Raw genomic sequence first — 13771 nt, forward strand, 5'->3', positions numbered from 1 at the left:
CGTCTTAACAAATTGGTGTACAGCGGTGGGATACGACTGAAGGTATCCAGTGTTGCGCACGAGCGAAGGCATTTCAAGTTATTCCTACCAGGACACGTAGTGAATTGTCGTAGTATAACTTTTAAAAGGCCATAGTCCTATCTAACAGTATGGAAACAAATAACTTGTTAACTTTAAATGCTTCTAAATCCAAAACATTGAAAAAGATGTGTGCGGAGAGAGGTGTCTCCTCTCAAGGCACCAAATTGGATATGCTCCAAAGAATCGTGACGTGGCAAGAAGCGCAGCTTGACGCTATAACTTCTGAGGACAGTGCAGAAGGAGGTGGGGCTGCTCTCACTTTTAGAACTGACGGTTCTGCCGCTGCACTGGTCCACCGCGACCTTGAGGACAGGGAGGATGAGATGTCTAATGTTTCCTCAGCCAGTATTGATGGGGAGGCCATGCTTGAATTCAAGAAGCAAGAACTGCTGTTTAGGCAGAAGGAGCTTGATTTCAGCATGACCAAACTAAAAATCGAACAGGCAGAAAAACCGAAAGACAGGGATCACCAGTTGAAACTGGCCAAGCTTCAGGTTGCAAATGGATCCAAGGATCCTGGACATGGGTCTGGGGCCTCCTCTCATCCACCCTTTCCAAAAGATCTGCTCAGTGCGTATGAGGAAAAGAATGACATGATGGACTGGCTGAATACATTCGAGTATGCATGCGAAGTTCAACAAGTTGACAATGCTGATAAGATTGCCTGGTTACTCAGCAGACTGCCCCATTCTGGCTGTAGTGCCATTATTGAAATGTCGAAAGCTGAGCGAGCGGATTTCGCAATGTTAAAGCAAACTCTAATTTTAAAGTTTGGAAAGAATCCTGACCAATATTTAAAACGATTCCGAGAGTATAAGAAGAAAGAAGGTGGTACTTGGGTATCTTATGTAACCGAATCTTTAAAAAACTTGACTGGCTGGGTCGAAGGTTAAAAGGTCTCTACCTTTGAAGGCATGATAAGTCTTGTCATGCTGGAACATATTTTTGTATCTTCTTCCCCGGAGCTTAAGCAGCATTTGGCCGATTCAAGGGAGATAGATCCTAAGAAGCTGGCCATTGCCGCAGATTTATGGGTGTCACATCGAGTGTCCCATAAGGACAAAACTCATCCTGGTAAGCAGGAGGAGGGGAAAAAGTCCAAAGATAAGGAGGGTGGAGAATCTGATAAATCTTCTTCTCAAAAGGGCCACAAAAAAGAAAAATAAGGGTAAGACACAAGAGAACTCACAGGGTAGTGGAGGTCAGCCTCCGAAACAGGACTCCAGTTACAATAAGCCTTCCTATGTAAACAGACCCAATGTATCTTGTTTTGCTTGTGGAGCAACTGACCACATGAAGGGGGATCCCCGGTGTAAGGTTAAACCTTTGGGGGTCCACTCCGCTAATCTGGCCTTCTCCTCCTACGAGGAAGAAGAGATTACAGGAGCATCCTTCTCCTCAGACTCCTTCCCCAGCGTGATAGAAGCTGAGGTAGTTTTAGTTTCCCTGGGTTCCTGGGAGCCTAAAGTCGCAGAGGCTTATGCTAGGATTCCAGATAATACCAAGCACTACTTTAAAGACAGTGTGCTGATCAATGGAGTGGATACTCCAGCTCTTAGGGATAGTGGGTGCAGTCGAACTGTAGTGGATTCTACCTTCGTAGACTCAGAGGAAGTTGCCAGAGCTACTCTGATGCCCACTAAGTTGGCTGACGGCCCACCTCACATGTTTCCAGTAATACCTGTAAATCTTACTTTAAATCGTACAGCAGTCAGGATTCCAGTGAGCATTCAGAGAAACGTCCCAGGAAAGGTCTTGTTGGGCAACGATCTCAGAGCTTTAGGGCTCATAGAAGACACTGCCGACAGACCCTGCACACGGTTTCAAACATGGGCAGCATTGGCCAAGACCAATACGCCGCCCCAGCCGAAGGGGAAACCTAAGGCGAAAGGAGTAAGTAAGTCAAGACGAAGGAAAGAGAACATTCCCCAGAGCTCGCCTACCACTGCGGTGGAGGAAGTTGGTCAATCGCCCGGGCCTGACGAGGAGGTGGCGATGGCTGAAGTATTTGACCCCAACGACCATCCGGATCTAAAAGACTTGTTAGCAGAAGGTGGTCCTGACAGGGAAGAATTCAGTAAAGGCCAACGTGAGTGCCCATCTCTGGAAGGCCTAAGGAGACAGGCCTGCTCTCAGCTGGAGGGTGACCCTCCTGGGACGCATCGGATTTATTGGGAAGGTGGACTCCTGTATAGTGAGCCCACAGAGTCTAGAGAAGGAGACCATAGGAGGTTGGTGGTTCCCCTTGCTGTAAGACCCTTCCTCCTGCAGCTGGCGCATGAAGTGCCCCTTGCTGGTCACCTTGGTATTAAGAGGACCAAGCAAAGTTTATCCATGCACTTCTACTGGCCCAAGATGGGGGTGCAAGTAGAAAGTCACTGCAGGAGTTGTGCCTCCTGCCAGTTATCTGGTAAGAGTGGCTCAACAATCCAAGCTCCATTGGTACCACTCCCAGTTGTAGGAATACCATTTGAAAGGGTAGGGATCGACATCATTGGTCCCCTTGACCAGCAGACATCCTCAGGCAATAGGTTTATCTTGGTGCTAGTCGACTATGCTACCAGATATCCTGAGGCCATCCCATTGCAAACTGTAACTGCCAAGTCAGTTGCAAAAGCGTTACTTGGCATCTTTACTAGGGTTGGCTTCCCTAAAGAAGTTGTGGCTGACAGAGGCAGCAACTTTATGTCATCAAAGTATATGCAGGCTATGTGGAAAGAATGTGGGGTCACCTACAAGTTCTCTTCTGCATACCACCCCCAGACCAATGGTCTGGTGGAACGTTTCAACAGAACGTTAATGAGCATGATTGGGGCTCTGGAAGAACCTCAGAGAAGAAAATGGGATCTTCTTTTACCATGCTTACTGTTTGCCTACCGAGAGGTACCACAGGAGGGTGTTGGCTTCAGCCCCTTCGAACTTCGGTTCGGTCATCCTGTACGGGGACCCTTAGACATAGTCAAAGAGGGATGGGAGATGCCCATTCCCCCTGTTACTACCAACGTAGTAGATTATGTGCTGGGGCTCAGAAAACGGATGGTACTTCTGATGGGCTTGGCTAGTAATAAATTGAAGGCAGGACAAGCACTGGTGAAACATTGGTACGACCAGAAAGCTTCCCTCATCAACTTTACACCTGGTCAGCAAGTCCTGATCATGAATCCCATAAGGCCTCGAGCTTTACAGGACAAATGGTCAGGCCCTTACACAGTGGTGGAGCCCCTGGGTGAGGTTAACTATTTAGTGGACCTTGGAAGGCCTGGACAGGCTCCAAAAGTGTTCCATGTAAATGGGCTGAAGGCTTTCGTCCCAAGAGTCGAAATCGCAGCACTGCTACTGGCTTCAGATGTTGAGGAAGAGGAGTCTGAACCTCTCGCCGACCTGTTCCAAAGCGGTCCTTCAGATAGCTCCTTGAGGGTGTCCGAGTGGCCCCTCACCTGACTTCTAATCAGCAGGCTGAGGTGAAAAGTTTGCTTTGGCAGTTTTCCCCCGTTTTCACAGTTGCCTGGTTTGACACCTTGGTGCAAACATAACATAGACACAGGAGACAGTGTACCTACCAGGAGTAGGGGATACTGGATGTCAGACAAAGTATGGTTTTACATTAAGACCAAGGTCAACAAGATGTTAGACCTTGGGATGACTGAACGCTCTAGTAGTCCTTGGTCCAGCCCTGTGATTTTGGTTCCAAAGGCAGGCACTTCTGAATTGAGGTTCTGCGTGGATTACAGGGCTCTGAATGCTGTCACCAAGACAGATGCACACCCCTTGCCTCGAACAGATGAGCTGGTGGATACTTTGGGTGCCTCCAAGTACTGCAGCACATTTGACCTCACTGCTGGCTATTGGCAAATAGCTTTAGCAGAACATGCCAAGGAGAAGACAGCGTTTTCTACTCCAGACGGCCTTTACCAATTCAGGGTAATGCTGTTCGGGTTGAAAAATGCACCTGCCACTTTCCAGAGGCTTGTGAAACATGTGTTGAATGGGTTGGACGAATTCTGTCTTGCATATCTGGACGATATAGCAGTTTTCAGTGCCACCTGGGAAGACCATGTGAAACACCTCGGGATTGTGCTCCAGGCTCTTCAGAAAGCACACTTGACCATAAAGGCTAGTAAATGCCAGATTGGACAAGGCTCAGTGGTTTACCTTGGACATGAAGTAGATGGAGGGAGGATACAGCCTCTTCCCAGTAAAGTACAAGCAGTACAAGACTGGCCTACCCCCACTACACAGACCCAAGTGAGAGCCTTCTTAGGACTCACGGGGTATTACCGCAACTTTGTGGCAGACTATGGCACCATAGCTGCCCCTCTGACTGCCCTCACCACTCCGAAGAAACCCAAGAAGGTAACTTGGACCGACGAGTGTGAGAAGGCCTTCAATGGCTTAAAAGACTCCTTGTGCCAGGCCCCTGTCCTCAGGGCCTCTGATTATCAAAGACCTTTAATTGTGCAGACGGACGCCTCTGGCACTGGGATAGGAGCTGTACTATCGCAAGTAGATGAGAAGGGTAAGGAACACCCTATTGGTTTTATTCGTCGCCAGTTTAAGGACAGAGAGCTCAGATGGTCCACAGTGGAGAAAGAATGTTTCTCTGTTGTGTAGGCCCTACGGAAGCTGAGGCCCTACCTCTATGGGACCCACTTCACTGTGCAAACTGCCCATAAGCCCTTAAAGTGGCTAATGAACATGAAGGGAGAGAATGCAAAGTTGCTTAGGTCGTCCATAAATCTACAAGGCTTAGACTTCACTATTGAGCATAGGCCAGCTGTCCAACATAGCAATGCTGATGGGTTGTCCAGAATATTTAACCGACCTGAACAAGAGACTCATCCACGGGTGGATTAGTTCCCCCTGTCCATAGTCTGGGAGGGGCGAGTGTTAGGAAAGATTTCTTAATTGTGGGTAATTTTCCTTCCATGTGGCAACCCCTAAACTTTTTGCAGTTTTTTTCACCAGGATGTAGACTTTGCCAGAGAAGTGCAGCCTTCTGCCGCACTCCTCTGGGCTTTCACTCCATTCTTACAGGGAAACTGACATGCCCTTAAGACAGTCAGTACCGGGAAACGTTGTTTTCCGTAGTTTCTTTATCATGTTGCAGCTTTCGCGCAACATGGCACAAGAGGGCACTGTAAGCTAAGTTACTGCTCTCTTTGGGTCTCTAGTCTACTACAGGCACTAGATACTCTCTTGGGATTTTTATCGAACGGTGCAAGTGAATTACGGACGGGACTGGTGGCAGCGATCGTTTCTTTGTGTTTTTGAGCTCCTTTTGGCGTTTAAGCGTTTCTCGCGCTTAGCTCAAAATGGTGGCCTGGCTCCCAAAATGGCCAAACCACGAGGCTCATTGTCCTGTCCGCTGACCGTCTTGCCCCCTTCATCTTCCCCAGGTGGAGCTGACCCGGGGCCTTCCTTATTTGGGCATGTACTTTCCCGCGAAACACAGATGCTTTCGCAGGCTTCTACAGGCCTTGTGTGTGCCTCCAGGATGTGGACTGGGATGTCTGGTCCCAATACACATCCTGGGTGCCAGAGAGTCTAGGGTGGTGTGAATGCCTGGGACCTCCGTGGTCCGTGATAGGTCCACGTATGGTGTGCGTGTTTTGCGAGCAGATCTCCCATTGGGTCCCCTCCGTTTTGGCGCGAAGGCAACCGTGGATAAGAGGGGGCTGGAAACACCACTACCATGTCGATCTCCTGAGTTCTCACGAACAAAGGAATACAGGAGCCAAGTATCCTGCAACCACAAGGCTGAACCGAGGAATCGCTGGTGACCCGCTGAAGGACTACTCCTCTGCACTGCTGTCGCTTTGCGAAACCCTTTCTACCTCGGATCGAACGAGAAGGCCTCTACTGGTACTTCGACCCTTGGAATAGTGGGAACAACTATTCCCGCCATCTTCACCATCTCCTGCACGTAAGCCTTCAGAAGTGTCTCTGGGCCATCCAGCAGACTGACCAGCCTACCCAGGAGCCTTGCTCTGTAACCGCCGTCAGGTTGTGTTGTATTACGAGTCCTTGTCACTCTCACACGATTCGTACACTTGGCATTCCCAGGTCTGAAGTGAGTAGTGTACATTTGGCTGAAATACACACGGCCGCTCCGTTGCCCTGCTGTGGTAACAAACTGTGCGGGTTCACTGCGTTTGGGACATCCTCAACTCAACTTCTGCTGCTGCGGAATCTTCACGACGCGGAGACGTCCCCTCCCTGCTCGTATCTGAACCTGCCAGCACTGAAACTGACGCGGAGAAGCCTGGGTCTGCTTGCATCGGGGACCGGTGAGTAGCATCACTAGGAACTGGTCGCCCTCCTGCAGGAGCCCATAGCTTTTCCACGCTGTGTCTAACAGCATGCCTTTCCGTACTCCGCTCTGCTTCTGCCCACAGTGGAGGCTGCGCTTGAGTCGCGGAACTCTGTTCATCTTCATTTGTTCACCGAACTAAACTGCCTGATTCCCTCGAAGAGACTCCCCTTTTTGCCCGTTGGCACTAGGTGTGCAGGTACTTTTGAGCACAAGGCTCCACTCTTCGTAGGGCTTGGACTTCCTTTTAGTTAGGTGCCTCTGAAGGCGGACTGGGCCTAATTATTATTCACACTGCCTGTTTTCCCCCCCATCTAGGTGGTCTACATATTTCGTGCGTCTAACTCGTTAGACTCGTTTGTATTTGTATATATATTGTATTGGTTTGGTATGTGTTGGTTTACTTGAGTTTTATTGTGATTTCTCGCTACGGTTAATGTTACAAAGGCCTTGTAATAAATGTGTATATATTTTTAATATAACACCTGCTTGGAGTAATTTGTAAGTGTCCTTGCTTTGTGTGCTCGTTGTGGGCTTTCAGTAACCCTCACCCCTCTTGAGACCTAGTCTTGACCGCCGCGATCGCTACCCTGATTGGTCTGGCTTGTCCAGAGGTTACCCTGTACCAAGAAACTAGGCTGGCCTTCTGAACCTCTTCCCCTCCAGGACAGAGTTCAGAAATCCATCTTAACAGGGTGCAGGATTGGTTTATAGGGGCTCGCACGCAGATTTCCAGAGTATTGACAGAGTTACAATTTTTCATATGTATGTTGTCGGAGTGCCAGCAAAAGTTACGGGGGACCCTGCACAGTTTCCCTGAGATGTAGGCCTGCTTGCGGGGGACCCCACACGCTGTTTCAAGGGTGCATGTATTTGTGCCTGGGGAGCATGCAAAGGCAGCTGTTCTGGCTGTTTTTGCTTTGCATGGGGGCATGTCAGGGGCGTTCCTGGGGCGACCTGCGAATACGGTTACTTTGCAGATTGAATTCCATGAACACGTGGGAGCGCATTCTTTATTGTGCGCGCAGGCTCGTGCAGTGTGCTTCTCGGCGTGCGGCCCTTGCAGGATTTCTGCACACATTTCCATGAATCGGGCCCTTGTCTCTAACTAGCGCCTAGTTACAGACTATGTGCGCGCCTATAAATGTAAAAATAAATAAATAAATAAGGTATATCACCTACTCTAATCCCCCCGCAACTCTGTCGACTACCGCACACCCTTGCACAACACAGCTTGCATGAGTTGCTGGCCCACAAGGAGCTGTCCCCCTTCCACAAGGAGGGATTTGTGCCAAGTACTCCCCCTTTGCATACACTGTGATCCTGGTCGTCACCTCCACACAGCAATGGCTAGTTCACCCTGCCCACCTTCATTCCCCGTGCAGGAGGCTTGCCCCTCCTCCCTCTACACCCACCATGGTCACTGGGAACAAACGGCCATGAAAGGAAAAGTAAGCTTCTTTAATTCACAAATGTAGTTTGGTTTATGCATAACGTGACCCCTCGCGAGCTGAAACATATATTTAGGGCCCCCCTCAAACATACACTTCAGGAAGGACCAGAAGGCACCACTCTTCAAAGGGCATCTCACCAACCACTGAGCCCTTCACTCAGCGTCCTGGTGGATGGGGGGATAGCAGCTTGCCCTTCAGCCCCAGCATCCTACTTATTACCACATTGGTGCATTCCGTATGTACAGCACTCAAGTGATGTTCACCTGTGTGTGTGCCTTATACAACCCATACCTGCATACATACATATGTAGTTATTTTCCTCCACCCTGCCTGGAATTCTGTTGGGATTTGATGTGGGTCAGGTGGCCATGAAATTGCCAATGATGATGGACTTTATCCAAAGAGATGATTGCCCAGTTCTTCTCGCAGCATTGTCTGGTTATTGGTCGCCTGGCCCCAGGTCTGCCAACTATGCCCCTCACCACCGCCATTGGGTGCGTGATCTACTTGTACCCCATTGGGTTTGTTTTGTGGCGTGCAACACACGGGCCATGATAAAGCACACCTTCTCAGGCATACAAGAAATATCCCCAGCCCGGTGCAGACCCCAGAATCAATGTTTCAGTACCCGTTCTGAGGAATTCCATGTACTGGTGTGGGCTACATTATACCACTGGTGCTGGGGGGTGGAGGGGTGAATATCTGGAATAGTGGGTCATTATCTAGGGTCAATTGGGTATCCGAAATCATCTGTCTAACTTATGAATTCATCATTTCTTATAGCATAACCTTGTGACATTCCGTAGTATAGTGCGTGTAGTTATGCCTGGGCTTTAAGTGGGCTGGGGCTATCCACGGCTGAGCCCCGATAGACTCAGAAATATGATTCTGAGGTGGGCCCCTGCTGGGGCTCACTAACGTCCCCTGGTAGCCCTGGTCTCTAGAGGACAAGGTTTTTCCTAAAGCCTGAAGCTCTCGCTCATGTGCAAGAGCTTCAGGCTTCAGAAAAAAATGCCTTTTCTCCATAATGGTGGTGCGGGCACCTGCGAGTCATCCTTTAAATCAAGAGATGCCTGTGGCCCAGTGCCACCATTATAGAAGAAAAGGTGTGACCGCTGAAAGTCGAGGCCTGTTTTATTTCTAATCGCAGGAGCTTCAAGCTTTAGGAACAAAGGCCTCGCCTTCCAGCGGCCTCACCCTTTCAGCCTTAATGATGCTGCTGCCCCTCGCCAGGGATCCATTCAGCTAAGAGATGCCGCAATCACCACTGCATCTCTTAGCTAGAGGGATGCTAGGTGGGAGGCAGTGCCACCATTAAGGCTGAAAACTTGTGGCACTGCCCCCCAGCCGGGCATCTCTTTAGGTAATAAATGCAGAGATCAGCACCCTCTTCCCCAGGAAGGTGGCACAAATTCTAAGTCTGTGATGCCATGGATTTCTGTTGTAGTCTGGTATCATGTGATGTGCAGCAGATTGCTTTGGGCCAGGTTCATGGAGTCATGAGTAGAGGCTGGCAATCTTGCACACACGGATGAAAAGCAGGGCACCGTGCTAGACCATTTGCACATTGATAGTGCACTGCATGCACCTGTTAGGGAGGCCTGCTTGGTGCAAGGCCACGTGTGTGCAGTGCATAGCAACCAGATCATTGGAGAACCATGCAATTCCATTCAAGGCCTAAGAATCCGTAGGAAAAGTAGAGGATGCCAGAAAGAGCAGGGCTAGGTGGAACTAAGTGCCTGCGCCACAGAGTTCTGGAACGTTCCAGCTCACAGAGGCAGAGGACATTAAGCAGCACCAACAGAGAGGATTGGATATTGTTGCCAGGAGGGGAACATTATTGGGCATATATGTTTATCAACCTCCCCTCCCCCTTCTACTGGCTAACAGCAGCTTGCTGTAGGGCTGCAGAGCAGGTTGCTGGGGTGTACAGTCTTTATAACGAAAATTACATGTAGACATGCACATATATCGAAACATTTATAACGAAAATGTATGTGGGGGTGGGGTAAAGGGTTAAATCCAGTGGGGAAACTGTTGGGGTGCGTTATAAGGGGTGGGAAATGGTGGTTTGGGGTGGATTAAATATGTTATGTTTTTCCGTATTAAAGTTTTTGGTATGTGTCGGTATATGTGCGCCCTGAGCCCTACATGAGGCGCGGTATAAACATGTAAATAAATAAATAAATGTGTATAAATGAGGGGAGAGTGGAAAACAAACAAAGCCCGAACTCAACGATGGACGAAAGAGGTTGAGCCTGGTCGCTCCTAATGAAATCAAGGAACTTCCACAATGTATCATCACTCCAAGATCGAGAATCACAAATCCCTACGTGGGAAAGACTGAACTCGACCGCCACGCTGGATTACATATTCATCACGGAAGGGCTGATAGCCTATTTCACCGACTTCACGGTGGTAAAAACGCAGGAAAGTGACCACAACCTTCTAAAAATGTCATGGAACGGAACAGCTCCATCAAGACCCTTCTACCCTGCAGTGGTGGAAGCTAACCCACAACAAAACAGGCTTCGCTTAACCCCCGACAATGTAAAAAAGAATTTTTCTAACATTGCGAGGAAAACCGTCCAAATAACAAAGAGCAAAAGCGACAGACGACCAGAATACGTGTCGCTTTTGGCCTCACACAAAACGAAATTTGCGGGAACAAAAACAGGGAAACCGATGCATATGCATTCTTTCGACACAGAAGTGGCAACAAAAAGAAAAAATCTTAACAAACTGAAAAAAACGGCCATAAGAGCTGACTCGCCGGAAACATGGTTTAATTACCAGGCAGAACAAAAGTCCTACAAATCATGGCTAAAACAGAACCGGTTGCTCATGTACCAAAACGACGCTGAAGAAATGCTCCACACTTGCGCCACAAGGAACACTCGAGACTTTTGGTCACTACTGAAATCAATTAACGGGCAGAAGGCAAAAGTGCTGGCAAACTGTGTCCCAGAGTCAAAGTGGATTCAGCACTTCACAGAGTTATAGCGCTGCCCTACCTCCCCGTCATTACATCTTCCCGTCCTCTCAGATTCCCCATGGATCACTCTTTCATCGGTCGAGGACATCACAGAAGCGATAAACAAACTCAAATCTTCAAGGGCTCCAGGGCCAGATGGCTTGACTAACACTGACCTTAAGGCACACCCACTACTATGGGCACAAGCAATTGGTGAAATATTCACTCAAATTCAGAAAACAAAAGAAATTCCCAAAACCTGGACAGAGGCTGTACTGGTGCCCATCTATAAGAAAGGAAACAGAGACACCCCCGCCAATTACAGACCTATTGTCTTACTGGATGTCATAGGGAAGATTTTCGCAGCACTACTCCTCCGCCACTTCAAAGTCTGGGCCAGTGCCTCCCCGGCAGCCGATATGTTTCAAACAGGATTCCAGAAGGGAGCAGGAACGTTAATCAACCTACTGTTTCTGAACATACTTAAAGCAAACACAAAGAGGGGCACGGGAAAGGTCCACAGGGCAATGGTGGACTTGTCCCAGGCCTTTGATCTGGTAGATCGAGAAAGACTGTGGACCAAGTTAGCCACCTGGAAATGTCCTGACTCGATTCTCGCACCAGTAACGGCACTCCATGAAACCACCTCACTCAGAGTCAGCCTAAACCAACAAGGCACACTCTCAGAGCAAATCTTTACAAAACGGGGAGTAAAACATGGCTGCCCGTTAGCCCCAGCTCTGTTCATCTCGTTTATTGGAGACTTCCAAGACTCAGCGAAATCAGTAAGATCCTTCCCACCGCGAGTGGGTATCTCTAAAGTCTCAAGACTGTGGTATGCCGACGACTTAATTCTGATAAACCAGACGGCAGTGGGCCTTCAGAGACAGCTAACAAACTTGGCCAAATACATGGAAGAAAATAATCTGCAAATAAATAAAAACAAAACTAAAATCCTGTCCTTTTCAAAAGGCAATAAAAAGACAAAGAAGCGTCCGGTATGGTTTCTCGATGAAGAAAAAATCGAAGTAGTAGACGAGTTTAAGTACCTGGGTATCCAACTAGACAACACTTTGAACGACACTTCACTCCAAGCCTCGTTATGGTCAAAAATCAAGAACCTGACAGCCCAATCTCGAGCTGTCGACAGAAAATTCGGCAAGTTTTCTTGGACTCCGGTACTGCAATTCTACAAAACAAAGGTAGTACCGGCCATAACATACGGCATGGCAGCCAACTTAACTCTACCTGCTGAATTTTGGCTGAGACTGGAAGGATTTCTATGGAAATCGGTTTTGGGGCTTCCTACCTCAGCCCCCATGCCAGCCATTCGGCGCGACCTTGGCCTTCCTTCACTAGCCTCAGTTGTTATGCAAAGTGCGATTCTACTTTACAGGAAAATACGGACCCCTGACTCTCTGCCGATTTTTCGGATATTAGAAAACGAACTGGAAAACGGGAAGTGCACACCATTCACCAACTGGGCGAAGAAAATTGGAAAAAAATTAGAAGAAGTCCACTGCACGGACGACCTCCTCATCTCTAATCCTGGGCGTGTGAAGCAAAAACCTTTAGAACAAGACTGGATACGTACTAACGAGAAAATCCTAACGTACACATCCCTAAAAGACCTGCCACCTACTTACAATCGCGCAAAGGTTCCGCTGAAATATTGCGAAAAATTTCCTGAAAAAAGGCTGAGAAAAACTGTTCTACGGGCCCGCCTGAATCTTCTGCATACGAGAGAAATTTTGACCAAAAGAGCGCTGGCAAATTCTCCTCACTGCCGGGTCTGTGGTCTAGTTGACCAAATAGAATCTGTCCGTCATCTACTCACCTCATGTCCTGGATTGGCGCACTAAAGAAGGGCTTAATTGACACCACTCATCACGTGCCCGCTCACACTCGACGAAGAGACAATATGGTTTCGGTTAATTGCAGGCGATTCCACTAGATGGTCCAGAGCGGCAGCTAAATTTCTCGAAGTAGCTCTGGCAAAAGCTAGTGACATTACTTCATCGTCTGCAACAGCAGCAAGAGACCTTCAAGGAAATTCGAGAGTGGTGTCGTGAGTTCTGGGTCAAATTTCTTAGAAGTAGCACAAACACAGTTCACCACAGCACAGATTTGTAAAAAACCTTAATCAGGTTAATAAACAAAAAAAAAATGTGTATTCTCGATAAAAACCTGTCGTTAGAAAGACATCTAACCGTTGCTGGGCGACCTGCTCGGGGCAGCATGGCATGTTGATGGCTGTCTGATGGGGGCATGAAGGGCAGGCTGATGTGCGATCAGTTGGGGGTGCGTGGGGGGGTTAAGTGGCAGGTGAGTAGGCATCCAGCTGGGGGTGGGCTGCTGCTGCTGTTGCTCCAACAGCCCAGCGTCCGGTTTTCCGAGCTAGGTCTAGCGCTAAAAACGGATTCTCACCCATCTACCCTGCCACTGACAGGTGATTTTGGATACCCGTTCTGACCCTTTATAATGACCCACTCTGCCAGACATTCACCCCCCCACCCCCTCCAGCACCAGTGGTGTAAAGGTGTGCTGCTGTGACCAGGATGTGGATTTCAGAATGCTGGTATTTGTTGATCTTTCCACCAGTGCCGGATTATCCATTAGGCAATGTAGACACCTACCTATGGGCCCCGCTCCACGACAGCAGATCAAAATACAGTGGTGGAGAAAATTAAAAAATGTATTAGGAGATCATTTGCAAGGAGGGCCGGACATTTTGACTGCCTAGGGTCCTCCACAGGGTTTAATCCAGCACTGCTTGCCACCCCTACTTGTTAAGGATTCCTATGCCTGGGTTATTACGGGGACTATTGTTGCTTGTGTAGCAGATATTGAGATCCTGTGTGTAACTCAGTTCTGTTTTACACACAGAATAAACAATGGGCCTCATTGCGAGGTTGGCGGTAACCCGGTAACACCGTTTCTGCCGCCTGAGAT

This window comes from Ambystoma mexicanum, chromosome 13, assembly GCF_040938575.1.
Source record: "Ambystoma mexicanum isolate Mex_15411 chromosome 13, UKY_AmexF1_1, whole genome shotgun sequence".
NCBI lineage: Eukaryota > Metazoa > Chordata > Amphibia > Caudata > Ambystomatidae > Ambystoma > Ambystoma mexicanum.